We start from the raw sequence: 27,885 nt of genomic DNA on the forward strand, positions 1-27,885 counted from the left end.
GAGATGCCAAGTATTTGTGACTGAGAACTGTGAAAGATAAATCCGTGGGGTTAGCAGACGTTTGAGCTTTCAAGCTAAGCCAATAACAGAAGGTGTTTATAATGAATCTGCTCCTATCTTGTGCCATTTTCCCTTTGATTGTATTGGTCTCTCCCAGATGAATAGGTCCTTACTGCAACAACACAATACATTACCCCTTCAGATTCTCAGCTGATGCAGCACACTGGGCCTTATCGGTTCCTTCTCCTGACAATCTGTAGAGAGAACATAGACTAGATTATATTGGATGTAAGCTACTTCTTGCATAAATAGCCTGATTGTGAATATATTCCTGTAGATCATGCTAAATTGCTGCAGTAGATGTTTGAATGAGGGGTTACAGAATGAAATGTAAACGATACTGCCCATGTATTTGGGAGAGACCCTTGACCTCATTCCCTTCACATGGAATCTTCCAGATTCTCCTCTAAAGAGCCAAAGGCCATCTTATGTGAGCATATCCCTCATCTCTCTTCAGGACATTTCAGTGGCTAAACAGGCAGTGCAGCTGCCTCCATTTTGCTCCTGACCATTGCTGTCTTTGTAATATTTACACAATTCCCATGTGATTGTGTGGGCTTTCCTTCAGCGCTCCACATTGCCCCCGTGTCACAAAGGTGCACGGCAGTGGGCCCTGCAAATTGCCACGTTGTCGGCAGATGGTGGCAGAATCAGGGTGAAGCGATGGGTGTGTGAGAGGGAAATAAATGGGAGAATGGAATTTGTGGGATTGTTCTGAACCAATGAATGACTCCTTTTTTATGTCCTATGAGTACCCTGAGTTGCAGTCATCTTATGCTGATTGATTGTCTGCTTGATGTTGATTAATTGTCTTTCAGTATTTGTTGGTCTTTCAGTATTTTGAGGTGTCAGTGAGGGAGCACTGCCGACGGATGCATTCCAGACTGCAGGGAAACGAGCTGAGGGACGCACTGAGGCTTGGTGCAGGGCACTGTGGGAAAGGACCACTCTAGAGTCCTGACACTGAGAGGAAGGCCTTTAGCCAATGGTTGGGGGGTGGGGAAAAGAAATGACAAGGTGCCACTGTGTTGGTAATGATGCATTCAAAATGTGCGTTGATGAGAATGTATAGATATGACTAACATCATGAATGTAAAAAGTCTTGAGCCAGTTTTCTTGTTTTTGTAAATAATTTATTGTGAATAAAGCATTTTTTGAAAAAAAAATCATGCACAATGCTCTGTGCATTCAAACATTAGATGAGGTATTTTTTTAATGTTCTAAATAAAGTACAGTACTATTGAGATGCCTTCAAAGCAAACATTATACCATGTAAATAAAAATGCAACCATAACTTATCTTGACTACCTTCCTCAGACCAAGAACAGTTTGTAATGTGCTCCCACATGCAGGGCTGACAGTTTTAGTCATCTCTGTCCAGGGTGCTTGAAGACCATCTTCATCATGTCTTCCCAGAAATTGAACTCCCCCGTGGGTGTGTTGTGAACACAAAGAACAAACTGTAATAAAGTACTCTTCTCGTATCGTCAAACAAGTTTACTTCAAAACAGGTACACACATCCTTCGAGGGGCAGCATCATTGCTGTATGTAGGCACTTTCAGGTGGCCAAAATACCCCCATGTAAAGCCACATATTCTACCTCTATGTGGCTGTCAGGAGACCACCTGAAAGTGGAGAACCCGACCAGGAGGAGCACTTACCTAACCCTCCTCCTTGAAGTATATTCTCCGGCTCCGAGAATCCCCTGTTCCACCTGAAAGCAGCAGTGGGACTTCGGCCACAGTCCACAGGAGCTGGCATTCACTCGGATGTTGCTCTCCTTCAGCCAGCACATTCAGGTGACCAGAAAGGTGTCCTCTTTGTGGCCACCTGAATGTCCCAGCTGCGCTCCCACCAGTCGCATCTGCTGGCGCATTATCTGTGTCCGAGCACCTGAAAGCGGCTTGTGTCAGGTGTATCGTGTTATCAAGAAGATTAGAATCAATAAATACAGAATGTATTTCAATAGGATGATATAAACAAAAAGGAATCTCATTCACACTAAAGTTTGGTGAAAACAAGCTAATAGACCAGTGACCCAGGTTCAATCCTGGTCTCCTAGTGGAGTTTGCACATCTCCTTGTGACTGTGTAAGTTTCCCCTGGCCTGTTACCTACTAACCTGTACTCCGTCCTCTGCCCCTTCCTCCCTCCTCTCCTCACCCCACTTTTTTTATTCAGATGCCTGCCCACTTTTTGCTCAAACCTTGACAAGCAGCTCGTTGGTTATTCTCCAGTACTTTCGTGTTTTGCACCACAATCACAGCATCTTCAGACCTTCCTGTTTAACTTCCTCTGAGTGCTCTGGTTTCCTCAGACATCCCAAATGTGTGTGATTTTGTCAATGAGTTACTGTAAATTGCCCATAGTATGTAGATGAGTGGGAGAATCCAGAGGTAGTTCACGGAAAAATGGGAAAGATAAAGAAAATGAGATTCATGTAAATAGATATTTGATGGTACAGGTACACAATCCTTTATCCGGACATCTAAAATCTGGAAAGCTCCAAAATCTGGCAAGTGGGGAGAGAGACGGCAGCACGAGTCGGGTAGGTGGGAGACCAGCAGCACGACTTAGGCGAGGGGGGGAGACTGGCAGCACGAGTTGGGCGGGTGAGGGAGAGAGACCAGCAGCATGAGTTTGGCGGGCGAGGGGGGGAGACCAGCAGCATGAGTCGGGTGGGCGGGGGGGGAGACTGGCAGCGCGACTTGGGTGGGCGAGGGGGGAGACTGGTAGCACGACTCAGGCGGGCGAGGGGGGAGACTGGCAGCGCGAGTCAGCTGGGTGAGGGTGGGGAGAGACCAACAACATGAGTCGGGCAGGCGAGGGGGAGGGGGGAGACGGCGGCACAATTCGGATGGGCTTAAATCTGTCTTTCTGAAATCTGGAAAAATCCAAAATTCAGAACATACTGTCCCCCAAGGGTTCTGGATAAAGGATTGTGTACCTGTAGAATGGCTCATTGGGCTGAAAAGTTTGTTGTGTGACTCTACCATCACACCTGGATCCATGCAAAGGATTTTGAGTACATGATAATATATCTTTGGAAATACTTGTTGTATCATTGAAATTCTCTGCACTCAGTGTTCTTGTGAAGTGTTTATTTCAGAATATTTGCACAATTAACATGCACCTTCCTCAATTCAACTTAAATTCAAAATGTAGCAGCAATAAAACATCTATCTGCTTCATGAGGTAACTACATTTTTATTAGCATTTTAATGGCTTTTGGAGGTGTAAACTTTTTATTAACAATTTATTCTTGCTGTAGAATGTGTCACTCATGACAAACCATGTATTTATGGCCTGGTGTATTGCCAAATTGACCTTTCAATCATATTTTTCGTTCGTGGGATAATATTATTCTAGACTGTGGTCCTTCCCCACAGTGCCCTCTGGACTGTTTTTTTTAAATATATACCAAATATAGACTTTCTTCACAAATAATTATTTGCAAAGGAAAACCGTTCAAAGTCTCTTCCCATCCCTAGTTTCATATCCAAATATTTCCATCACTGTTCATTGTGACGTTAGATTCTACTTACACCATTAACCCCATTGTGGCGCCTTGGACGGGATGGGTCTCCAATTCCTGATGTCGTTCTTCTCCCACTTCTGTTTGGAGATGAGGGTGTTGATGCCCTTTCTCATGGAGTCTGACATGCTGCTTCCCAGGAGCATTGTGTTGTATACTTCCAACAGGTCTGGGCCCACCCAATCCCACAACTCAACCGGTCAGCCATCACTTCTGGGAGACTTGCTCACCCCAAAGGAATAGATGGAGTCTGTCAGCTCCCCCAGACTGGTCCAGACTTTCCCACTTGCTGTCATCTCGGACCTTCACGATAGAGGACAGGGAGGCTATTCTGTCTGTATGCTTAGTGTCATTCAGTTCTGTATAAAAGGATCTGCAGATCCTCTCAAGGGATGTGGCTGGAGATTTTTATTTCCAAAAAAATTCTCAATAAATTATTTACAAAAAATAAAACTGTTCAAAATCTTTTCACGCCCATCGTGTCACATCTACACATTCCTATCAATGTACATTGTTACATTTGTTCTCGAAATATACCATTAACCCCCATGTGCCACCTTGTTGCTTCTCCCCACCACCCCTCCCCCCCCACCCTGCTGAATGAGGGACTTCCCTTCGGTCTCTAGACTGTGGTTCTTCCCCACAGTGCCCTCACGTAGGCTGCACTAAGTCCTTTAGCACATATTCCTGCAGCCTGGAATGTGCCAGTCGGCAGTATTCCCTTACCGACATTTCTATATGCTGAAAGATCAACAGGTTTCGGGGAGACCAAAGTGAGATGATGATCTTCCAGCACCTCTGGGTGTCTGACCCTGTGTGCATCTCCAATTACAGATGGTAGATCAGAGAGTCCTCTGTCATGCTACTGTTAGGCTGTTAGGGATGAGCTGTGACAAGGACCCTTGATTCCTTCTCCACATACTCTTTACAAATCAGTATTCAACAAAGAGATGGGCAACTGTCTCCACCCCATCGCATTTGTCTCAAGGACAACGTGCGTGGTCAATTATATTCTGGTTGTACAGGAAGGATCTGACTGGATGGGCTCCTCTCACCACCAAGTCCTGAGGTTTGTTTGAGGAAGAGGCATTCCGCCAGATGTCGTGGACAGACTGCTCCCAGACCAACCTCACTGTGTCCATTGAGTCCTCGGCTCTTAATGTCTGCAGGAGGTTCCGTGCTGACCACTGCCTGATGGCCTTGTGGTCAAAAGTGATGGTCTGGAAAAAATTTCCATGAAGGATAGGTGGTGTGGTAAAGTCCAGTTGAATGGGACATTGGACCTGAATGGGCCAGGCCCATCTTTTGCCACACTTGGTACAGGTGGAACCTCAGCACATGGTGGCACTTGATGCCCTCATATTTTGTTCAGCCTGATGCAGGTGCACTCAAAGATGATCATCAAAGGTTGGGTATGCTCTTGCCCCCATTGTCTCGTGACTTGTACATGGTGACCCTTCAAACTCTCTCCATCTTGGATTGCCATATTAACTGGAAAACTGCTCTGGTGACCACCAGGGCAGAGGTGCAGGGGATGGGCCACATCTGGCCCATGTATAGCTGTCCTGAGAGTGTCGCAGCCACATAACAGATGTTGAGTAGGGCCGGTCACCACTGGTGATGCATCAGTGGTGAATCGTTAGGAAATCAGATCTGACTGTGAAGTGGATGGTGGGCCAGTCAGACAAGTTACTGAAGTTTATTGCCTCGCTCTTGTTCCAGTTTTACTCTGGCATCCTATGACGACTCAAAATGGCCACAGATGCTGCTCAATCAGCAGAACAATGATATCTCTGAACAAAAGACAGCAACATTGTCCTTATACAGGTAGGCCTTGACCTGAGTAACTCCACTTCCTGGCAACGTCACTCCTCTCATGCCTTCGTCCTTCCTGATGGATTCGGTAAGGACTCTGTGCAGTACACAAATAAGACTGGAGAGAGTGGGTAACCTTCCTAAACCCTAGAATTAAAGGGGATGCTATCTGTTTCTCACCCATTGATTTGAACTGTGCTATGGACGTCCATGTAGAGCAGCTGACTCCAATTTCAAATTCCCTCCCCAAACCCATTTTAGAGAGCACGTCCATCATGTATCACGTGATATCTGATTGAAGGTTAGAGACCATGAAGGAATTGCTTAACTTGGAGCTGATACGATTCAATGAGGAAACTACAATGACCAAACAGGGTGGTGCTAGTTAAGAATGACAAGAAAATTACTGGACTAACTGGTAGATGACTTGATAATCGATTTAATTATGATATTTAAGTTTAATGGTCCCGTTGTCACTACAATTTTCTGAAAGGAGTTAAGAAATATTAATGCGATTTTATTTAGCTTTGACATAGTTAAACAAGAAAGTCTGCAGATACTGGGGGTCAAATTCAATACACAAACATGGTGGAGAAACTCAGCATGACCTGTGAGTTTCTCCAGCATGTTTGTGTATAGCATTAATATAGTGGTTGTTTTTAATTTTTTAAATGTTTTAGTACATTAAAAAACAGCATAAATTAAAAGCTGAATGACTAATTGTGATATAGGAATGAAATTGATTAATGGGTCAAATTTGCATAATTAAAGCGCTATACATAAATGCATAAAAAATTTTTTACTGCAGTGAGTAATGAATTTTCATGGTTTGTCCTATTTGATTAATGTGATACCGATAACTTACAGGAGTAAAGCGTTTAGATAAATTGTGGCCTGCTGAGTTTCTCCAACACTTTTACGTGTTCCACTACAATCTCAGCGTCTGCAGACTTTACTGTTTAAGTCTTTATAAATATTAGTTTCTGCAGTGGTTCAGTGCTGTGGTTAGGTGGTATCTTGAGTCACAGAATATAAATAAATGGAGTCAACCTGTTCCCAGACAAGAGGGCAATTTCAGAACTGGCACTGAACGTGAATAAAATGCTTCCACACAGAAAAGAACTGGAGAATCAAAATAAATTGCTTTCACCTACAACTGACAGGTTTAGAAGAATGAAATCATACCACATTTCTGGCTAATGACAAATGTACCTGTGACAAATGTACAAATTTACCTTTTAAGTAATAAAGAAACTTGGGTTCTTTTGGTATTAACAATATTTCATTAACAGTTCACAACCTTGTGGTGCAGCCATTTTCTTCATCTGACCCAAACTGCTGACCCCTTCAAGTCTCATTTATTTATTGTTCATCCCATGCTCACACGGTAAAGGTGAGAGAGTGTTTCTCCAGAACCACGGAGCATATTTACATAAATATAAGTTAGAGGAGAAGCTAAACACATTGAGATATTATAATATTAAGACATATACAGTGAAAGTCCACAGTACTGTCCACATATGTTCTGGGAATTCAGGAGCCTGATGGTTTGGGGGTAAACACTGTTGCCCAATCTGGACGTAATGAGCTGAGTGGTATGGTACCGCCTACAGATGGCAGAAGGGAGAACAGTTTACTTGAGGGATGTGTGGAGTCCTTCACCATGTTTATTGTTTTCTAGATATCCTTCATGATAGGAAGAGTGTCCCCAATTATCCTTTCCACTGGCTTCACTATCCTCTGCAGGGTCTTGAGATCTGAGGAGGTTCAGCTTCCAAACGAGGCAGAGATGCAGTTGCACAGATGCTCTCGATACATCCTCTGTGAAATGTAGTGAGGATAGAGGGTGGGAGATGAACTTTCCTTGGCCTTCACAGGAAGTAGAGGAGCTGCTGGGCTTTCTTGGCTATGGAACTGATGTTAAGGGACCAGGTGGGATTCTCTGCCAAATGCACTCCAAGGAACTTGATACTCCAGATGACTTCAACATGGAAAGTGGAACGTGGTCCCCCAGGACCTTCCTGAAGTCAACAACCATCCTTTTTGTTTTTATAATGTTCAGATACAGGTTGTTGGCTCTGCACCAGTCCATTAGTGACTGCACCTCATCTCTGTACGCTAACTCCTCATTCTACTAATAGGGGCCAACACAGTCATGTTGTCAGTGAATTTGATAATGTAGTTTGAGCTGTGTTTAGCTGCACAGTTGCGGTCAGCAGAGTGAACAGCAGTGGACTAAGCATGCCATTCCTGTGGTGGGAGGGGGGGGCGGGTATGCACCGTGCTCAGTGTGATGGTGTTGGAAGAGCCATTACCAATCCGGACTGCTTGAGGTCTCCCCAATAGGTCAGGAGTGTCAATAGCACTCGATAACCAGATACCCTTTCCTTACGATGTTCAATCTAGCAACATGATTCAGTAATATAATATTCAATCCAATTTAAATTTAAACACAAACATCAGCAGCACAAACCTTTTAAATGTTCAGTTATTTTTCTTTGAGAGATTCAGACTGTCAGGTGCTTTGATAACATGTGTGGATCTTCTTAACACAGGTGCTCGTGTCAGTTCTGCTGGTCCACTACTGTCTAGCACTGGTTGTGTTTTCTATGTTGCTATGCAGGCTGGATCTTCTGCATTTGTCTGTTCCCACAGTGTCTCTTGTGTTTTCAGCAGGCTCTTTTGATTCCTTCTCAGTATTTAGCTGTCCTCTGTTCTGACAGTGTAGAATCTTGGATTTACTTCCTCCAGAAGAGTGACCTTCTTGTCCCAGGTGTTGGAATCTCTGAGTCTCTGCCACAAATGTTGGTAGACCATACAAATAACTGGAATTTCTCGAGTCCATAGATTAAAAATGAAAATGGGTCTGGGCATCTTTAGAATTGCTTTTACCTTGCTCTTGTCTGGCTCCACATCTGCCTCCAACAGCTTATCTCCCAGAAAGGTGATTTCCCTCACACCAAACTGACATTTTTCTCTGTTTAGCTTTAATCCATACTTCTGATGTGTGTAGCACTTTGATGGGCCTCTCATTGTGTTGTTCCCCATAGGATCATGTACACACATACCCCATTTATGCCTTCTATGATGAGCTCCATTGTCCTGTGGAACACTTCCGGAGTGAGGAAATTCCAAAAGCCATCCTCAGACAGGAGTATCAGCCAAACAGTGTATTAAATGTACAGTATTTTGTGTTATCTTCATGCAGTTTTATTTGCCAGAAGCCCTGGGATGCATCCAATTTAGTGAAAAACTTTGCTCCAGCCATCACACTTGTAATTTCATACCTGGTTGGAATCTGATAATGTTCCCTTTTTATATTGGCATTCAAGTCTTTTGGGTCCATGCACACATGTAGGTCACCATTCTTCTTTTTGATATAAACCATTGAATTCACCCATTCTGTGGGCTCCTCCACTTTCTTTATGATCCCTAGCGACACCATTTGGTTGAGTTCCTGCTTAACCTTTTCTTTGACTGGCGCTAGAACCCACCTCAAGACATGCACTGTGCGTCCTTCTTTAATTGATAATGCTATTTCATGCATTATTGCTGTTAATGTGGCACACACACTAGGCTTAAGTTTTCACAAGCTTTGTCACCAAGCAGTGATTCATGCCCATCTGGTACTACTGTATACATGAGCTGGTATTCTTTATCTTAAACTTCCACCTTTCGTCTACATGTACCTTACGTGTCAATATGCTGTCCATTGTAGGCTTTGAGCTGAACAGAATTTGGATCGATGTATGGCTTTATCATCATTGCCTTGATGTTGCGTTCACAGATCAAATTGGCCTTTGTCCCTGTATCCAGCTTGAAAGAAATATCTGCTCTATTTCTTTATTGTTTCTGCAATGGCACAGTCCACTTGCCTGCTCAACTCTGTATCATGCTTAGCTGTTCAATGTCTGTTGGTTTGAAATCATCCTGCACTACCATGCCCATGAAAAATGCATCACTGAGGGCAGTTTCTTCTATAGTGCGCACACTTTCACTTCTGTTTTGTTTCACTTTGGTAGAACATTGGCTTGCATAGTGATTCTTCCCTTAGCACTGATTACAGACTTTTCCATAAGCTGGGTATTGTTTTGGTGCCTGTTGAATGCCACACAGTTTACAATTGAATGTCTCTCCATCTTCTGTTTCATTCTCTGTTTATGTGTGCATCTAGATCTTGTGGCTACAGCTATGTCTTCGTTTTCACCGGCCCTTGCACTCTCACTGAACATTTTCACATGCTGCAGAGTTAATTCACTGGCATGGCATATCTTCACAGCTCCAGCAAAGGTAAGGTCTGTCTCTAGTAGCAACCTCTCTCTCACTTTCCTGTCAGTAATTCCAAACAAGATTTGATAATGGATCTTTGAAACTTGCAGTGATCCAAAATTGCATGTTCTTATTTTAGTTTCAAGTCTATTAAGAAAGTATCAAAGCTCTCTGCCTGCAGCTGCATGCATGCGCTTGAAACACACAGCTCTCGAATGTTTCATTTTACTTTGGTGAACAGTGTTCATGAAACATCTCAATAACCTTGTCAAACTTTCCCTGTTCTTCTGCCTCAGCAAAAACAAATGTGTTGAAAACCTCAAGTGCTTGAGGTCCCGCCATGGTAAGTAGCAGTGTAATCTTCCATGCATCCAGTTTTCTATTGTCCAATGACTTTCAGATACAGCGTGAATCACTGTTTGAACAACCACCACTCATGGTCAACATTCCCAGTCCAATTCACAGCGTCTTCACACTCTCCATGTTTTCTGCTGATACTGATTAATGCACACTCTTGGTACCATGTAATGTTTCTTTCAAGTAATAAAGAAACTTGTGTTCTTTTGGTATTAACAATATTTTATTAACAACTCACAACCTCGTTGTGCAGCCATTTTCTTCATCTAACCCAAATTGCAACATTCATCTCTGACTCCTTCTAGTGGTCAGGAGTATCACCAGCACTCTATCACTTCAGCATTCAGCAATGGTTCAATGAAAGTAACTTCATGAATCAAGCTACTGCACATTAGAAATTCCTTGGTTGACCCTTTTATTTTTCTGTACCTAGAGGTGTTCTAAACTGCTGTGAGCATGGACAAGCTATATTGCAACCAGATGAATTTTAGAGAAGATTTTTTTTAAATATTTTATTTTGCTGAATAATTTTCAGCCATTTTACACATAATAATAATGTTTTCTTCTTGCCCTCAGGAATGCAATAAATTGAGAAATGAGAAATACTTTGATGAAGGCCTCAAGCCCAAAACATCAGTGATGTATTTTTACCTTTGCTACATAAAGGACACTGCTTGACCTGCTGAGTTCCTCCAGCTTTGTGTTTTTGCTTCAACCACAGTGTCTGCAGACTTTCATGTTTTACTTGTGAAATCTATTTTGTTTGCTATCAAACCGGTGCCACAACTTCCCACAGAACCTGACTTCTCATTGGGTCTCCATTCAGTTAGAAATTCCAGCATGGTGCCAACTTGACCTCTGTCATAATTGAAGGTCCTTAACCATGTGACTGCTCAAAAGGTTGTTTGTTTGCATTATAGAAGCTGTCTCATCTAACAGTGATAGACCAATGTTTATTATTTTGTAACTCCCAGAACATTGATTCCAATTGGAATTTACTCCCAGGATATGTTTTAGCGTTTCCAGCTATCTCTTCCTTTAAAGGCATTGTGTCTTCATGGGTTTTCCTCGGGGGCTCCGGTTTCCTCCCACCATTCGACAAATACCGGGGGTTATCGATTAATTGGGTGTAATTGGGAAGCACATGCTCATGGGCCAAATTGGTTAGAGGAAATACTTACCACATTGTATGTCTCAATTAATTTTTTTAAAAATAAATTAAAAAGCATTCTTTAAATTATTGTTTTAATCAAGCTTTTGGCCATCTCTCTTGATAACTTCAATTCTGCAGTCAGCAGTGAATCAGTGACATTTGCTCTCTCTTGATCTTGAAGAAAGCTCACAAAGTTCAAGCTTTCCTCTTTCCTAAAACTGGTTGCTCTTACATTGGGAACACTGGGCACCGAAAGTGCATTTTAGAAAATTGCACTATCATTCATGATGTGTAAAATGCACCTGGAGCCACTGGAGGTAATGTCAATCTGTGTGAATTGCCATTCAATGTAGCATTCATTCTATCACATGCATGTGCTCAATGAATGATTTTGCCAATAACATAGGAACACACCATTTACCTCAAAGTGGCTGCCTACTCTACAGTTACTTTAAGAATCAGACCACTGTTTTAATTTTCAATTCCATAAATCCTTGATTTAACTGTGTGGACATCTGTACTGACATATTTTCCATCTGATGAACAATCCCTTCCAGAATAGTAAATACAGAATAAAGTCCAGGTTCTACTACTCCCTCTTGAGGCCTACCTTCTTTAACCACTGCCTCCAAAGTAAATTCCTCCTGCCTTGGCTCCAGAAAGGCAGGCCTTCCTTCTTCTTCAGTTGTGCTTGCCACTCGTCCAGGGCAGGTGCGGGTCTGCATCCTCATCAACAGTGGGCCAACCTCGTCAGCTCAATGCAGCCCACACTTTATCTAAAAGCTCCCGGACGCGTGACGCACCGTGCACGCCCAGGAGCATTGTTGGCCCTGCAGGCGTATCTTCCCACATAGCACTGCTCACCCCTAGATCACCAGTCACTACAATGGGCTTGCGCAACGGTCCTCGCTCGGCCGACCCACCTGCGCGCACAGCTTCGCGGGGGGACGTGGGTCAGAGCTGGCTGAGCCCGAAACAATGCCAGCGCCATCTTGCGATTGCAAGGTCGGCGCCGGAGTTATACTCAGCCGGCCTGAAATATGCTGAGGTGTGGAGGCTCCTGCAGATGACTCCGTGGCTTAGACCTCAGTTCTTCCACACTTTTATAAGGTAATTTCTTCTGTAACGGTGTCTTGGATCTCTTCACATTTGTAGTCATCTTGATTCTCCACTATTCAGACACCTGTAAAAACTATTTTTAACCACTTTCACAGCTTTTAAAATCAGACATTAATTAGTTCAACTAGGGAGAGGTGGAACTGCACATCTTCTTTCTACACCATCTTGCCACGCCCCCCCACACCCCCCCCCCCCCCCCATGTATGCGCTCAATGAATGATTTTGCCAATAACATAGAAACACACCATTTACCTCAAAGTGGCTGCCTACTCTATGGTTACTTTAAGAATCAGACCACTAACTTAATTGCTCTTTGGGTCCAAAAGCGAGCAATGACGAGCCAGCATTGACAGTTCTGAAGTTCTGAAGTTCTGAAGTTGTCGCTTGTCCTGAATTTTCACCTCCATTCCCTGTAGCCTCACAAGAAACTGACATTATTTGATAGAGAAGAATCTCTTGACCATTTCGCTTGCGTGTACTTTTCTGAGGGAATTATAATTCATACATCAAGGATTTTGGTTAATCACAGTAAGCAAAATAGAAATACAAAATTATTTGTACACTGTTGCAACACAATTCTTTCTTTTTTAGCTTTCTCTTGTCACATTGCATAGTGGCTCAGTGAGTGGAACAGAGAATCTGGCTCAATCCTGACCTTAGGTGCTGTCCGTGTAGAGTTTCCACATTCACCTTATGTCTGCATGGGTTTCCTCTGAGTGCTCTAGTTTCCTTCTATATCTTAAAGGCATGCAGGTAGGTAGATTACGTGTCAATATAAATTGTCCCTAGTGTGTAGGTGAGTGGTAGAATCTGGGGGAAATTGACAAGAATGGGGGGATGATTAAAAAAAGGGATGAATATAGGATTGGTGTAAATGGGTGGTTGACAGCATTATCTTGGGGGACAAAGACCTGTTTCTGTGCTGTTTATGTGCCTTGTGACTCCAAAACATCTTTCTTTCTATACTTCCTGCAACTTTAGTTTCTACAACAGAACTCATCATCTGCTTATTTGGTCTCCTTGCTCCTTCAGACCATAAGATATGGAGCAGAAGTCAGGCATTCAGCCCATCAAGTCCATCATAAGCTGATCCATTCTCCCACTCAGCCCCTCTCCCCTGCCTTCCCCTCATAACCTTTGATACCCTGTTTATTCAGACATTTATTAATCTCTGCCTTAAGTACACCCAACGATCTGGCCCTCAGAGCTGCAAATTCCAAAGGTCATCACTCTCTGGTTAAAGAAATTCCTTCACATCTCTGTTTTAAATGAGAGTTCTTCAATCCTGAAATTATGCCCTCTTTGTCCTCAGCTTCCCTACCATGGGAAACAACTTTGCCACATCAACTCTGTCCAGGCCTTTCAACATTCAAAATGCTTCTATGAGGTCCTCCCTCATTCTTCTAAACTCCGAGGAGTACAGTCCAAGAGCCATTAAAATATTCCGCAAATGCTAATCCCTTTATTCCAGGAATAATTCTTGTGAATCTTTTCTGAACCCTCTCTCAGGCCAGCACACTCTTTCTTAAATAAGGAGCCCACAGCTGTATGCCATATTCCAAATGAGGGGTTATCAGTGCCTTATAAAGCCTCAACATCTCATCCCTGCTCTTATATCCTATTCCTGTAGATATGAATACCAACATTGCATTCACCTTCTTTGCCACTGACTCAACCTGGAGGTTAACCTTTAGGGTATTCAGTGCCTAAAAGGAGAGGCTGCAAGATCAGGACAGCAAAAAGGTGGTCGCAGGAGGTTGAAGAACAATTACAGAACTTCCTTGAGTAAGCAGATTGGGTGGTGTTCAAGGTCTCATTTGAGGATCTGAATGATTACACCATGGCTGTCACAGATTTCATCCTAACAGATGTGCACGACTGTGTCCTCACCAAATCGTTCAGGGTTTTCCCCAAACAGAAGCCCTGGATGAGCAATGAGAGCCAGATCACAGGTGTTTAAGTTTGGAGATCCAGATCAGTACAGAATGAGCAGGTATGATCTATGGAAAGCCAAATTCAAATCTAAGTTCTTGGGAGTCACTATATCGGAGGATCTTTCCTGGACCCAACACAAAAATGGCATAGTGAAAAAAGCACGGCAAAACCTCTACTTCCTCAGGAGTATGTGGAGGTTTGGTATTTCAATGGAAATCCTGGCAAATTTCCATAGATGGAAAGTGTACAGTCTGGTATAAGGTCAAAATTACCCACAAGCATAAAGCTCTGCAGAAGGTAGCGGACATCACAGGCAAAACGTACCCCACCAACGAGAACGTCTACAGCACACATGTCAAACTCTGGCCCGCGGGCCAAATTTGGCCAGCGATATAATTATATTTGGCCCGCAAGATCATATCAAAAATGTATTAGAGGTGGCCCGCTGGCTGCCGCACCAGAATAGCGCATGCACAGTAACCGCTGTGTCCCAGGGTGAGAGAGAGAGAGAAAAATCCTGGTCCTTGAAAAGTAGTGGTGGGTGGTTTTATAAACACCCTGTCGCGTCCCCCCGCCCACCCCCCCCCACCGCAGCGCGGCCTGGCCGGTGTCAGGGGAAGCCAAGGCCACTTCCCAGCGCCCAGAACCCCAGTGGCACAGCGTTTCTTGGAGCTGCAGATGGAGTCGGGATGCCGGAGGGAAGATTGGGGCTCCCCGCCGGGCGATGGGGACGCCGGCCGCTGGCCGCCCTGCGCCTTCCCACCGGACCAGCGGCGGGTGCCCAGAGTACACGTGGAGAGCGAGGCTGGTCGGCAGGTAGGGTGGAACCCCCCGCCAATCTCAGGAGTGGCGTGGGCTGGATCGGGATTAGCCGCGCTCACCTGCTCCTCCACCGCTGACCGGGATCCCAGCGCGGTCCTGAGCGCGGAGACTGCCCTGGAAAGGTCCTGGGACACCGGCACGGAAAGAAAAGGGGGTCCGGGAGAAACTCAGCAGGTCAAGGGGGGTCCGGGAGAAACTCAGCAGGTCAAGGGGGAGGGGTCCGAGAGAAAGAAGGTCAAGGGGAGGGGGTCCGGGAGAAACTCAGCAGGTCAAGGGGGGTCCGGGAGAAACTCAGCAGGTCAAGGGAGGTCTGGGAGAAACTCAGCAGGTCAAGGGGGGTCCGAGAGAAACTCAGCAGGTCACCCGCAAACCCCGCCCTGCCGCACACAGGCCTGAGTAAGGATTATGAACTTTAATCTCATGATAAAATGATGTTCCAATAGTTTCATGTCACAGTGATAAATATATTCCTGGTTAAAAATGGTCCTGCACCTGCATACAAGCTCATTAGGCATAGAACTTGAAAAGTGTGTCAATCAAAGGATATCTGTACCAATGGAAAAAGGGCATGGCAAATAACCCTGCTAGAGTTCATGCCCACAATCAGTCACCCATTTGATTGTTTCAGGAATCATGTTATTCTCCCACATTCTCAATAGCCCTCAGATTTTACTATTCGACAGCACACTAGCAACATTTGACAAATCCTCTATAGAGAAATATTATTTATTGAATATTTTATTTCTCATTTGTTAATGCTTCTTCTGGAAAGAGTTTATCCAAAACTATTATTAAACATTTATTTTAATAAGAAAAAGTTTAACATTACATATGTTGAAAGAAGAGAAAACATGCAGATGTTGTTGAAAATTTTCAATAAATATTTAGTTCGGCCCTCGACTTAGTCCAAGTTTTTAATTTTGGCCCTCCGTGAATTTGAGTTTGACACCCCTGCTCTACAGGGAACGCTGCTGTCAGAGAGCAGCAACAATCATCAAGGGAAGAGGTGTCGATGCCACAAGACTCTCACCACCAGGTTCAGGAACAGCTGCTTCCCCTCCACCATCAGACCCCTCAACGACAAACTCAATCAGGGGCTCATACTTTAGTGATTTTTTTCCCTCTCTCTGTATGACCGTCAGTTTGTTTACATTTCTTTGTTTAGATGTGTACAATTTTTTTTTACACTAATAATTAGTAATTCTGCCTCACCTGCTGGAAAAAGAACCTTGGGATTGTATGTGATGACATGCATGTACTCTGGCAATAAATTTGAAATCTGAAATCTGATCTGCACGTGGACTCCCAAGTCCCTTTTGCCTAATAACCTGAACACCTGAAATTGTCTAATCTCAGAAGCTAAGCAGGCTCAGACCTGGTCAGTACTTGGAGGGGCGCTGGACAAAGTAGTAACACTCTGTCTGCCTTACAGTAGACAAAAGTTAAAGAATTTCATGCATGTTACGTTCTAAATAGAGTTTTATGTCACAGGAAGGGAACCTTTACCTTTATCTCTGAAATTTGAAATTTCTCCCTTTCTTAATAATAGTCTACCCTTTTATTCCTTCTTCCAAAGTGCATGACTGTACACTTTCCAGCACAATATTTCATTTGCCACCTCTTTACCCATTCTCCTAATTTTTTTTCAAACTTTATTAAAACAAAACATACAGTATAGAAATAATCAAGAAAAAGAGATTTTACATTAACACCCATCCCACCCTCCCACCCCTACAGCCAACTTCCTTGAGGGTAACAAAAAAAAATAGATTATATATATAAAAATAAAATATTAATAACATTGCAAAGTATATCTAAATGCATATATTTCAAATATGGAGACCACTTACTAGCAAGAGAAGAAGAATTATCATGTAAATTATAAGTAATTTTTTCCATAACAATACATACTTTCAATTCATTGTGCCGACATGATATATTAATCTCAGTATCATCTTTCCAAGTACTAGCAACACATTTACGCGCTACTGATAACACCAAACGTATAAAAGCAATTTGAATTTTGTCCAATCCCATTCCCCTTAATGAATACAAATTTCCCAAAAAAAATCATTGGATCTAACGGTAGTATAAAATTATATAATTTTTCCAAAACTACTTTAATTCCTTGCCAAAATGATTGAACTTTAACACGAGTCCAAACGGCATGTAGAAAAGTTCCAATACATGAGTCTCATTTAAAACAAGAATCCAAATTACTAAACCCATATTTTTTTTAGCTTTACCGGGGTCAAATATAATTGATGTAAAAAATTATAATTAACCATTCCATATCTTACATTAGTCAATTTAATTACCTTGTCCTGACACATATTCACCCAATCATCTTCGGGGAAAAATAAATACTAAATCACTCTCCCATTTAAGTTTAGATTTCTCCCAATCTGACTTATCCATACTATCTTTTAACAAATTATACATAAATGAAATATAACCCTTTTTCAGTATAGAAAAAATCAAAGATTCAAATCTCAACAAAGTAGGTAAAATCATCTCTCTACCATAATTATCTTTTATCAAAGCTGATAAGTTGATAATACGCAAACAAAAAATTAACAAGTATATCAAATCTTTCTCTCAATTGATTAAAAGAAAGAGATTTATTGAAGAAGATTGATTCATTAGAAAATCAAAGCCAAAGGAATAATGTGAAAATAGTTGGTCTTCCAGAGGACATTGAATCCTATAAAAAAAATTTAAGCATTGGATCCCAGAGGTGTTGGGTAAAGGCTTGGAACTGGATCGGGCTCATAGAGCTCTGAGAAGAAAACCACTTCCAGGACAAACACTGAGAGCAGTTTTGGTTCATTGTTTAAAATACCAAGATAGAGAAAAGATTCTACGTATGGTGGTACAGAAATCACGGCAGAATCGGTCTCCATTAATGGTTCAAAATAATATAGATTTTTTATGCCAGTTTGAGCCAAGAGGTTATTAGAAGAAGACGAGAATTTAATACGGCCAAGGATGTTTTGCGGCGAAAAGGCTATAAGTTTGCTTTTCGTTATCCTGAATTTTGAAGGTTTTTTATGGAAACTTTCAATCTCAATTCTTTGAGAATGATCATGATGCTTTTGTTTTTGCTAATTCTTTGCCGGAACTGCGAAAAAATGGGTGTTCTCCTCCGTTGTCTCCTAAGAGGAGGGTAAATGGAAATGGAAATGGAAATGGTCATAGGTATGGAAAGAAAGAAATAAAAAAAAACTTAATTTAAAAGGAAAACAGAAACATAACATACAGTATAAATAGTCAAAGAAAATTTTTCATAATTACCCCTCCCACCCTCAGCCAGCTCCCTTAAGGGGAGCAAAAAAAAAGAAAATATTAATTATATATATTAAAAAAGATTTTTAAATGTTAACAACATTTCAAAGTATATCTAAATGCGTATATTTCAAATACGGTGACCAGTTACTAACAAAAGAAGAATAATTATCAAGTAAAGTATAAGTAATTTTTTTCCATAACAACACATATTTTCAATTCATTATGCCAACGAGCTATTTTAATCTCAGTATCATCTTTCCAAGTACTTGTAACACATTTACGTGCTACTGATAGTACCAAACGTACAAAAGCAATTTGAATTTTATCCAATCGCATTCCTTTTAACGAATATAAATATCCCAACAAGAAAATTGTTGGATCTAACAGAAGTATAAAATTATATAATTTCTCCAAAACTACTTTAATTCCTTGCCAAAATGATTGAACTTTAACACAATTCCATACAGCATGTAAAAAAGTTCCAATACATAAACCACATCTAAAACAAGAATCCGAATTATTAAATCCATATTTTTTTAACTTTTCCGGGGTCAAATACAATTGGTGTAAAAAATTATAATAACCATTCCATAGCGCACATTGGTCAATTTAATTACATTGTCTTGACACATGCTTGCCCAATCTTCTTCAGGAAAAATAAACACTAAATCACTCTCCCATTTAAGTTTAGATTTCTCCCAATCTGGCTTATCCATACTTATCTTTCTTTTCTTTGGCTTGGCTTCGCAGACGAAGATTTATGGAGGGGGTAAAAGTCCACGTCAGCTGCAGGCTCGATTGTGGCTGACAAGTCCGATGCGGGACAGGCAGACACGGTTGCAGCGGCTGCAGGGGAAAATTGGTTGGTTGGGGTTGGGTGTTGGGTTTTTTCCTCCTTTGCCTTTTGTCAGTGAGGTGGGCTCTGCGGTCCTCTTCAAAGGAGGTTGCTGCCCGCCGAACTGTGAGGCGCCAAGATGCATGGTTTGAGGCGATATCAGCCCACTGGCGGTGGTCAATGTGGCAGGCACCAAGAGATTTCTTTAGGCAGTCCTTGTACCTTTTCTTTGGTGCACCTCTGTCACGGTGGCCAGTGGAGAGCTCGCCATATAACATGATCTTGGGAAGGCGATGGTCCTCCATTCTGGAGACGTGACCCACCCAGCGCAGCTGGATCTTCAGCAGCGTGGACTCGATGCTGTCGACCTCTGCCATCTCGAGTACTTCGACGTTAGGGATGAAAGCGCTCCAATGGATGTTAAGGATTGAGCGGAGACAACGCTGGTGGAAGCGTTCTAGGAGCCGTAGGTGATTCCGGTAGAGGACCCATGATTTGGAGCTGAACAGGAGTGTGGGTATGACAACGGCTCTGTATACGCTTATCTTTGTGAGGTTTTTCAGTTGGTTGTTTTTCCAGACTCTTTTGTGTAGTCTTCCAAAGGCGCTATTTGCCTTGGCGAGTCTGTTGTCTATCTCATTGTCGATCCTTGCATCTGATGAAATGGTGCAGCCGAGATAGGTAAACTGGTTGACCGTTTTGAGTTTTGTGTGCCCGATGGAGATGTGGGGAGGCTGGTAGTCATGGTGGGGAGCTGGCTGATGGAGGACCTCCGTTTTCTTCAGGCTGACTTCCAGGCCAAACATTTTGGCAGTTTCCGCAAAGCAGGACGTCAAGCGCTGAAGAGCTGGCTCTGAATGGGCAACTAAAGCGGCATCGTCTGCAAAGAGTAGTTCACGGACAAGTTTCTCTTGTGTCTTGTGTGAGCTTGCAGGCGCCTCAGATTGAAGAGACTGCCATCCGTGCGGTACCGGATGTAAACAGCGTCTACATTGTTGAGGTCTTTCATGGCTTGGTTCAGCATCATGCTGAAGAAGATTGAAAAGAGGGTTGGTGCGAGAACACAGCCTTGCTTCACGCCATTGTTAATGGAGAAGGGTTCAGAGAGCTCATTGCTGTATCTGACCCGACCTTGTTGGTTTTCGTGCAGTTGGATAATCATGTTGAGGAACTTTGGGGGACATCCGATGCGCTCTAGTATTTGCCAAAGCCCTTTCCTGCTCACGGTGTCGAAGGCTTTGGTGAGGTCAACAAAGGTGATGTAGAGTCCTTTGTTTTGTTCTCTGCACTTTTCTTGGAGCTGTCTGAGGGCAAAGACCATGTCAGTGGTTCCTCTGTTTGCGCGAAAGCCGCACTGTGATTCTGGGAGAATATTCTCGGCGACTCTAGGTATTATTCTATTTAGGAGAATCCTAGCGAAGATTTTGCCTGCAATAGAGAGCAGCGTGATTCCCCTGTAGTTTGAGCAGTCTGATTTCTCGCCTTTGTTTTTGTACAGGGTGATGATGGTGGCATCACGAAGGTCCTGAGGCAGTTTTCCTTGGTCCCAACAAAGCTTGAAAAACTCATGCAGTTTGGCATGCAGAGTTTTGCCGCCAGCCTTCCAGACCTCTGGGGGGATTCCATCCACACCTGCTGCTTTACCACTTTTCAGTTGTTCGATTGCCTTATATGTCTCATCCTGGGTGAGGACCTCATCCAGCTCTAGCCTTATGGGCTGTTGAGGGAGCTGGAGCAGGGCGGAATCTTGGACTGAGCGGTTGGCACTGAAAAGAGATTGGAAGTGTTCTGACCATCGGTTGAGGATGGAGATCTTGTCGCTGAGGAGGACTTTTCCATCTGAGCTGTGCAGCGGGCTATCTTGTAACAATTTATACATAAATGAAATATAATCCTTTTTCTGTATAGAGGAAATCAAAGATTCAAATCTCGACAAAGTAGGTAAAATCATCTCTTTACCATAATTATCTTTTATCAAAGCTTTAAGTTGATAATAAGCAAACAAAGAATTAACAGGTATATCAAATCTTTCTCTCAATTGATTAAAAGAAAGAAATTGCCCACCTACAAAACAATCTTGTATTGTCTTTATACCTTTAGAATCCCAAGTCTTTAAATGATTGTTAAACAATGAAAAAGGAATAAGCTGATTATTATACAATGGAGTTAAAATAGATAATTTATATTTCGACCCTAACACCCTGTTTTTTTTAGCCAAATCTTTAATAAATGTTTCAATATCGGCATATCATATTGCTGTAACAAATTCAAGTTCCAATGAAATATAAATTCATGTACTTCAACCCTAGGAATACATGCTATCTCCACTTTAGCCAGCCAGAAGGCTGATCTGAGTCCATCAATCTACTTATGAACTTCAACTGGGCCGCCTCATAATAATTTTGAAAATGTGGTAATTGTAATCCATCCAGTGTATATTTCCATGTAAGTCTATGCAGCGACATTCAAGCTAATTTACCTTTCCATAAAAACTCTCTCACTGCTTTATTCAAATCTTGAAAAAAACCCTTAGAAAGTAAACAAGGTAGTGACTGAAATAAATATTTAATTCATGGAAAAATATTCATTTTAACACAATTAACCTGACCAATCAAAGTTAATGGAAGATCTTTCCACTTAATCAAATCTGCTTTAATCCATCTTAATATAGGTACATAATTTAATTGATATAATGATTGATAATTCATATCTATAAACACATCTAAATATTTAATTTTACTTGTCCACCTTAATTTTATAATTGTTTTAAATTCAGAATAATCTCCCACTCCAACAGGTAAAATTTCACTTTTGTCACAATTAACCTTATATCCTGATAATTTTCCAAATTTCAACAAGCACTCTTGCAATTGTTTCAACGAATGTTCAGGTTCCGATAAATATACCAACACATCATCCACAAATAAATTAATTTTATATTCTTCATTCTTAACCCACTGTAGAGCTCGTCGAAAGAATCAAAGACTTGTTGATCCAAACCAAGGCTTTTATTAGCAAAAGACAGGAGCTCTTCACATGTGGCCGACCAGTCCGAATGATCCGACCTGGCTAGGGACACAACCCTTTAAGGTCCAGACAGTAGGTGTGGCTTAGCTCTCAGCCAATCGCTGTAAGCACAGTCTAGATACTGTAACTATATACACTATATACATTGGTGATAGATCTGTACTATCACACCCACATCCCTCTAATTTCTTCATTTTGTCTAATAGCTTGAGCTAATGGTTCAATAACCAATGCAAATAAGGCTGGTGACAATGGGCAGCCCTGTCGGGTCAATTTAAATGGTAAAGAAATCTGTCCATTCGTCACCACCCTAGCAATTGGGTTCGCATATAACCCAACCAGTAAAAAAGGGGCCAAATTTAAATTTCTCTAACACCTAAAATAAAAAATTCCACTCAACCCTATTAGGTTGCTTTCGGTATGCATTGACCAAAGTAATTAATTGAAGTATATTGTCTGATGCATTTCTATTTTTAATAAAACCTGTTTAATCAATATGTACCAATTTAGGCAAATATTTAACGACTCTATTAGCTAATACTTTTGCTCTAATTTTATATTCTACGTTTAATAAAGAATTAGGTCTATATGAAGACACTTTCAATGGATCTCTTATCTTTTTTTAGAATAACAGTTATTAAAGCACTCAAACATGATTCCGGTAAGTTTTGATCTTCAGTAACTTGATTCAACACCTCTCCAAATTCATTAGATAAATCATTATAAAAAATTTATAAAATTCCACAGGGAATCCATCGTCTCCTGGGGACTTTCCATTTGGCATTTCCTGAATAGCTTCATTAATTTCAAAATCTGTAAAAGGAGATTCCAATTCCTGAACATCAATTCCATCTAATACCGGTAACTTTAATTTACATAAGTAAGAATCAATAAAACCATTATTCTGTTTCCCCTCAGAAGTATATAATTTTTGATAAAATGAATAAAATTGGTCATTAATTTCTTGAGGCTTATGTTATTATTGAATTCTTCTTAACAGCATTAATAGTCTGAGACGTCTGTTCAGCTTTCAATTGCCAAGCAAGTACTTTATGAGCTCTTTCCCCAACTCATAATAAAGTTTTTTAGATCGATTAATTAAGCGCTCAAACTGATAAGTTTGTAAAGTATTATGATGCAACTTCAATCTCTCCAATGCAATTTTTTAATCTTCTGTTACCCCTTTCTGAAAATCCTTCTCTAACTCAGCAATCTTATTTTCTATCTCTAAACTTTCTGCCATATATTGTTTATTTACTTTCGTAGAATAACTAATGATCTGCCCTCTCAAATAAGCTTTTAAAGCATCCAATATTACAAAATGACTATCCACAGAATTAACATTTTCAGACAGAAATAAAGAAATCTGCTCTTTAACAAAAGTAACAAACTCTGATTTTTTTTCAATAACATTGCATTAAACCTCCATCGAAATGACAGACACACTACCTCCAAAATTTCACAAGAAAAAAGTAATAATGAATGATCTGATATAACTCCTACTCTTATATTCAGCTCATAATAATCTATCTTGTAAATGCACTGATACCAAAAATAAATCAATTCTACAAAACGAATCATGTCTTGAAGATTGAAAATAAAAATCCTCTGTAGGATTAACTTTTCTCCAAATATCCACCAAATTTAAATCTTTCATTATCGCATTAATTTGTGTTGCCATCTTTGATTTCCTTATTCTCTTTGGGTTTCTATCCAATAAAGGGTCGAGAACACAATTAAAATCACCACCAACTAAAACATTTTCATTAGCTTGAGTTAACAATAAAAAAGCTTCTGAAATAAACCACTCATCATCTATATTAGGGGCATAAAGATTCAACAAAGTCCATGATTCAGCAAAAATGTTACAATTCACTCTTAACACCCTACCAGCATACCCCTCTGAAGATTCCAATTCAAAAGGTAAATTTTTAGGGATCAAAATTGCTACTCCCCTTGCCTTAGAATTAAAAGAAGAAGCGAAAACATGACCAACCCAATTCCTTTTCAATTTCAAATATTCTTTCTCAGTCAAATGCATTTCTTGTAAAAAAAAAGCAACATCAATTTTCATTTTTTTTATATAGGCCAATATTCTCTTTCTCTTAATTGGATTATTTAACCCCTACACATTAAAAGTTGCAAAGTTCAATTGAGACATTTTTTTTAACTACTAATGTAATTATACACTATAAAATAATTCTCCCCTCTCCAATTCTTCCAAAAAAAGAAAAACTCCCTCAAAAAATAAAATAAAAATAACAAAACAACAACAAAACAAAAAAAAACACCCAAATGTAGTAAAACCCTAAAAAACTGGGTGTGGTAAACCCACTAGTGGCAGATGACTATCAAAGTTTTCAGTGTCATCCAGCCCCCCCCCCCAGCCAGATACATATTGATTATTTAATCAAACACAATCAAATATAGTCCACATATTCAACCCAATGATTTCAAGCTCAATGACTGCTCTGGATCCTCAACATCAAGAAGTTTCTGTGTCAACACTTCTTTCCTTCCATTCTTTCCATACTTTCCATTCTTTCCATTCCCATGTCCATTTCCATTTCCATTCACTCTCCTCTTAGGAGATAACAGAGGATAACACCCATTTCTTCGCAATTCTGGCAAAGAATTAACAAAAGCCAAGGCATCATGATCATTCTCAAAAAATTGATTGAAAATTTCCATAGAAAACCTTCAAAATTGCAGGATAACGAAAAGCAAACTTGTAACCTTTTTGCCACAAAACATCTTTAGCCGTATTAAATTCTCTTCGTCTTCTAATAACCTCCTGACTCAAATCAGCATAAAAGAACACCCTATTATGTTGAACCATTAATGGAGATCGATTCCGTCTTGTGTTCTGCACCGCCATATGTAAAATCATTTCACGATCTTGATATTTTAAACGACGAATCAAAACTGCTCTTGGTGCTTGTCCTGGAAGTGGTCTTCTTCTCAGAGCTCTATGAGCCCTATCCAATTCCAAACCTTTAGTGAAAGACTCTTTACCCAGCACCTCTGGGATCCGGTGCTTAAAAAAATTTATAGGATCAACACCTTCCATATCCTTTGGAAGACCAACTATTTTCACATTATTCTTCTGACTTTGATTTTCCAATGAATCAATCTTCTTCATTAAATCTCTTTTCTGAATCCCCCAATCTACAAAAGAACCTTCCACTTTTTCTCTATTATGTTCCACCTGATTTAGACACTCAGAAAAGGCTGTTTCAATTTTCTTAAAATTATCTTGCACAGTATCAACTGATTTGATACATCTATTAATATCACTCTTAACTACAGTCATTTTCTGTTTCACAGTTGACATTTCATCACATAGGGTATTCATTTTTATTTTCATCTCCATAAATCCTTGATTCACCTGTGTTGATATTTGTTTTGACATATTGTGCATTTGACAAGCAATCCCTTCCAAAACAGTAAACACTGAATCCATTCCAGATTCCACCTCCTTTAACTACAGGCTCCTTCTCCTGGACAAATTCCAATAAGGTAAGTTCATCTTCTTCCTCAGTCATTGTAGATTCTTTAGCTGAATGGCTGTGGGTCTGGACACCCGACGCCAGCACCCTGACCTCATCGGGATGTCAGTGTTGTGGCTCCCCCACAGTCCATACTTTGTCCAGCAATTCTCGGACCCGGGATGCCCCATGCAAGCCAGGCAAAGCTGCTGGACGTGCAGGAGCGTCCTCCGATGCTACACTGCGCACCCCCGGGCCGCCCAGCGAGGTTGCAGGTTCGTGGGTCCCCTTGTCGGCCGCGCCACCCACGCGCACGGCTTCACATAAATGCGGGTCAGCAACGGCCAAACTCACCAAAGTGCCGAAGTCAAACTCAAATGGGCTGGAGACCTCTGAGGCTTGGAGACTCCCAATGATGATTCCATGGATTCAGCTATGCAGGTAGGCCTCAATTCTTCCGCACTTTTGTATGGTAATTTTATCTAAAGTTGAGGTTTAAATTTTTTCACATTTGATGCCATCATAAATCACTGTTATTTAAGCAACTATAAATATTATTTTTAACCACTTTTATGCTTTTTAAAAACTGGGTAGTTAGTAATCCAGCTGCGGAAAGGTGGAATACACGTCTTTCTTCCACGTCATCTTGCCACGCCCCCCCCCCCCATTTTCCTAATCTATCTCAGTCTCTTTTCAGCCTTTCTGTTTCCTCATCATTACCTGCCCCACTTCCTCTCTTTGTATCATCTGCAAACTTCGTAAAAAAGCCATTTATTCTGAAATCCAAATCATTAGGCAGACAATGTAAAAAGAAGTCGCCCCAACACTGATACCTGCAGAACCCCACTGTAACTAGTAGTCAAATGCAGGAGGTAGTAGGTGGAGAAGGGAGGGAGGGCACAGCATTAAGCAGGGGGAGGAGGGATGGATAGGTGAATAGAGAGGGAAGGGGTGGAGAGCTGAGGGAAAGAAGACAGGGGGAGGGGAGGGTGGGAGAATGTAGAGCGGGTTAGCAGAAACTGGAGATGTCGGTGTTAATGCCATCCAGTTGGAAAGTGCCCAGACGGAAAAATCAAGTGTTGCTCCTCAAACTTAAGGGTGGGATTTATGGAACAACAATTGACGCAATTTGGACATGCACAAAAGTGAACATTTTTTGAGTGGATTTAAACCTAATATTAAATAGAATTACAAAAAAATAGGATACCAAAAGACCCAAAAATCTTCCTGTTAAACAACATAAAAGATAAAGAATTAGGCCTAAAATTAGACAGGACTCAAAAAAGATTTATTATGATTCCGCTTGCAGGAAGCAAAAAAGTGCATACTGATAACTTGGAAAACGGAGGCAACCTTAAAAATACAACATTTGTACATAGAAATAATTACTTACAACCTAAATTCCTTATTTGAACAAATTTGGGAACCTAACATAGAATTTATTAGAAACCACCAATTTCAGACCTCCATCTCTTGACGTGATATTACAATTATGAAAATAGTTAAATATGAAATATTGGACAACACAATTTTTTTCTTTTTCTTTTTTCTCTTCTATTTTTTATTTATTTCTTCTTCCATTTCTAGCTTTAAGTTACAGGGGGTGGGGAGGGGGTGGGGAAGGGGGGGAAGAAAGGAAAATGTCACTGTGTATATTTTAATGCTGAATATTTGAACATATTGTTACTATCGTGGTTCGCAGTGAAGTATTAATTAAAAAATCATATTAAAAAATTATAGGTGGGATTGCACATGAGGACATGGAGAGACCTGTGAGTATGGGTGTGGGATGCAGAATTGGGCACTTGCATAAGATTCACAGGTCTGTCCATGGCATGTAACTTAATTCTGTGTCCCACTCCCATACTCACAGGTCTGTCCATGACCTCATGTACCACCCATCAGACCACCTGTAAATTGGAGGAACACTTGAGTTTACATCTGGCCACTCTCCAACTGGATGGCATTAGCATCCTCCATTCTCCCTCCTTCCTTCCCTCTGTCTTCTTTCCTTTAGCTCTCCACCCTCTTCACTCTCTATTCACCTAGCCATCCCTCCTCCCCATGCTTGCTGCTGCGTCCTCTCTCCCTATATTGTGGAGGGTCATGGTTGTCATGTGACAGCACTGCCCATTATCTAGTCAGAAGACACACCACCTGCCAATCAAGATTTGGCCCCGCC

The 27,885-nt window shown here is 41.3% G+C and overlaps 1 long non-coding RNA gene across 1 annotated transcript; it reads right to left on the reverse strand.

The window, feature by feature from the left end:
- Window positions 1–194: 194 nt before the first annotated feature.
- On the reverse strand, window positions 195–27,788 carry LOC138762853 (uncharacterized). The gene is made up of 3 exons (XR_011357207.1): window positions 27,749–27,788; window positions 26,058–26,185; window positions 195–254 (listed from the first exon to the last, which is right to left on the reverse strand). It is a non-coding gene; the product is annotated as an uncharacterized lncRNA (long non-coding RNA).
- Between the last annotated feature and the right edge of the window lie 97 nt (window positions 27,789–27,885).

This window comes from Narcine bancroftii, chromosome 5, assembly GCF_036971445.1.
Source record: "Narcine bancroftii isolate sNarBan1 chromosome 5, sNarBan1.hap1, whole genome shotgun sequence".
NCBI lineage: Eukaryota > Metazoa > Chordata > Chondrichthyes > Torpediniformes > Narcinidae > Narcine > Narcine bancroftii.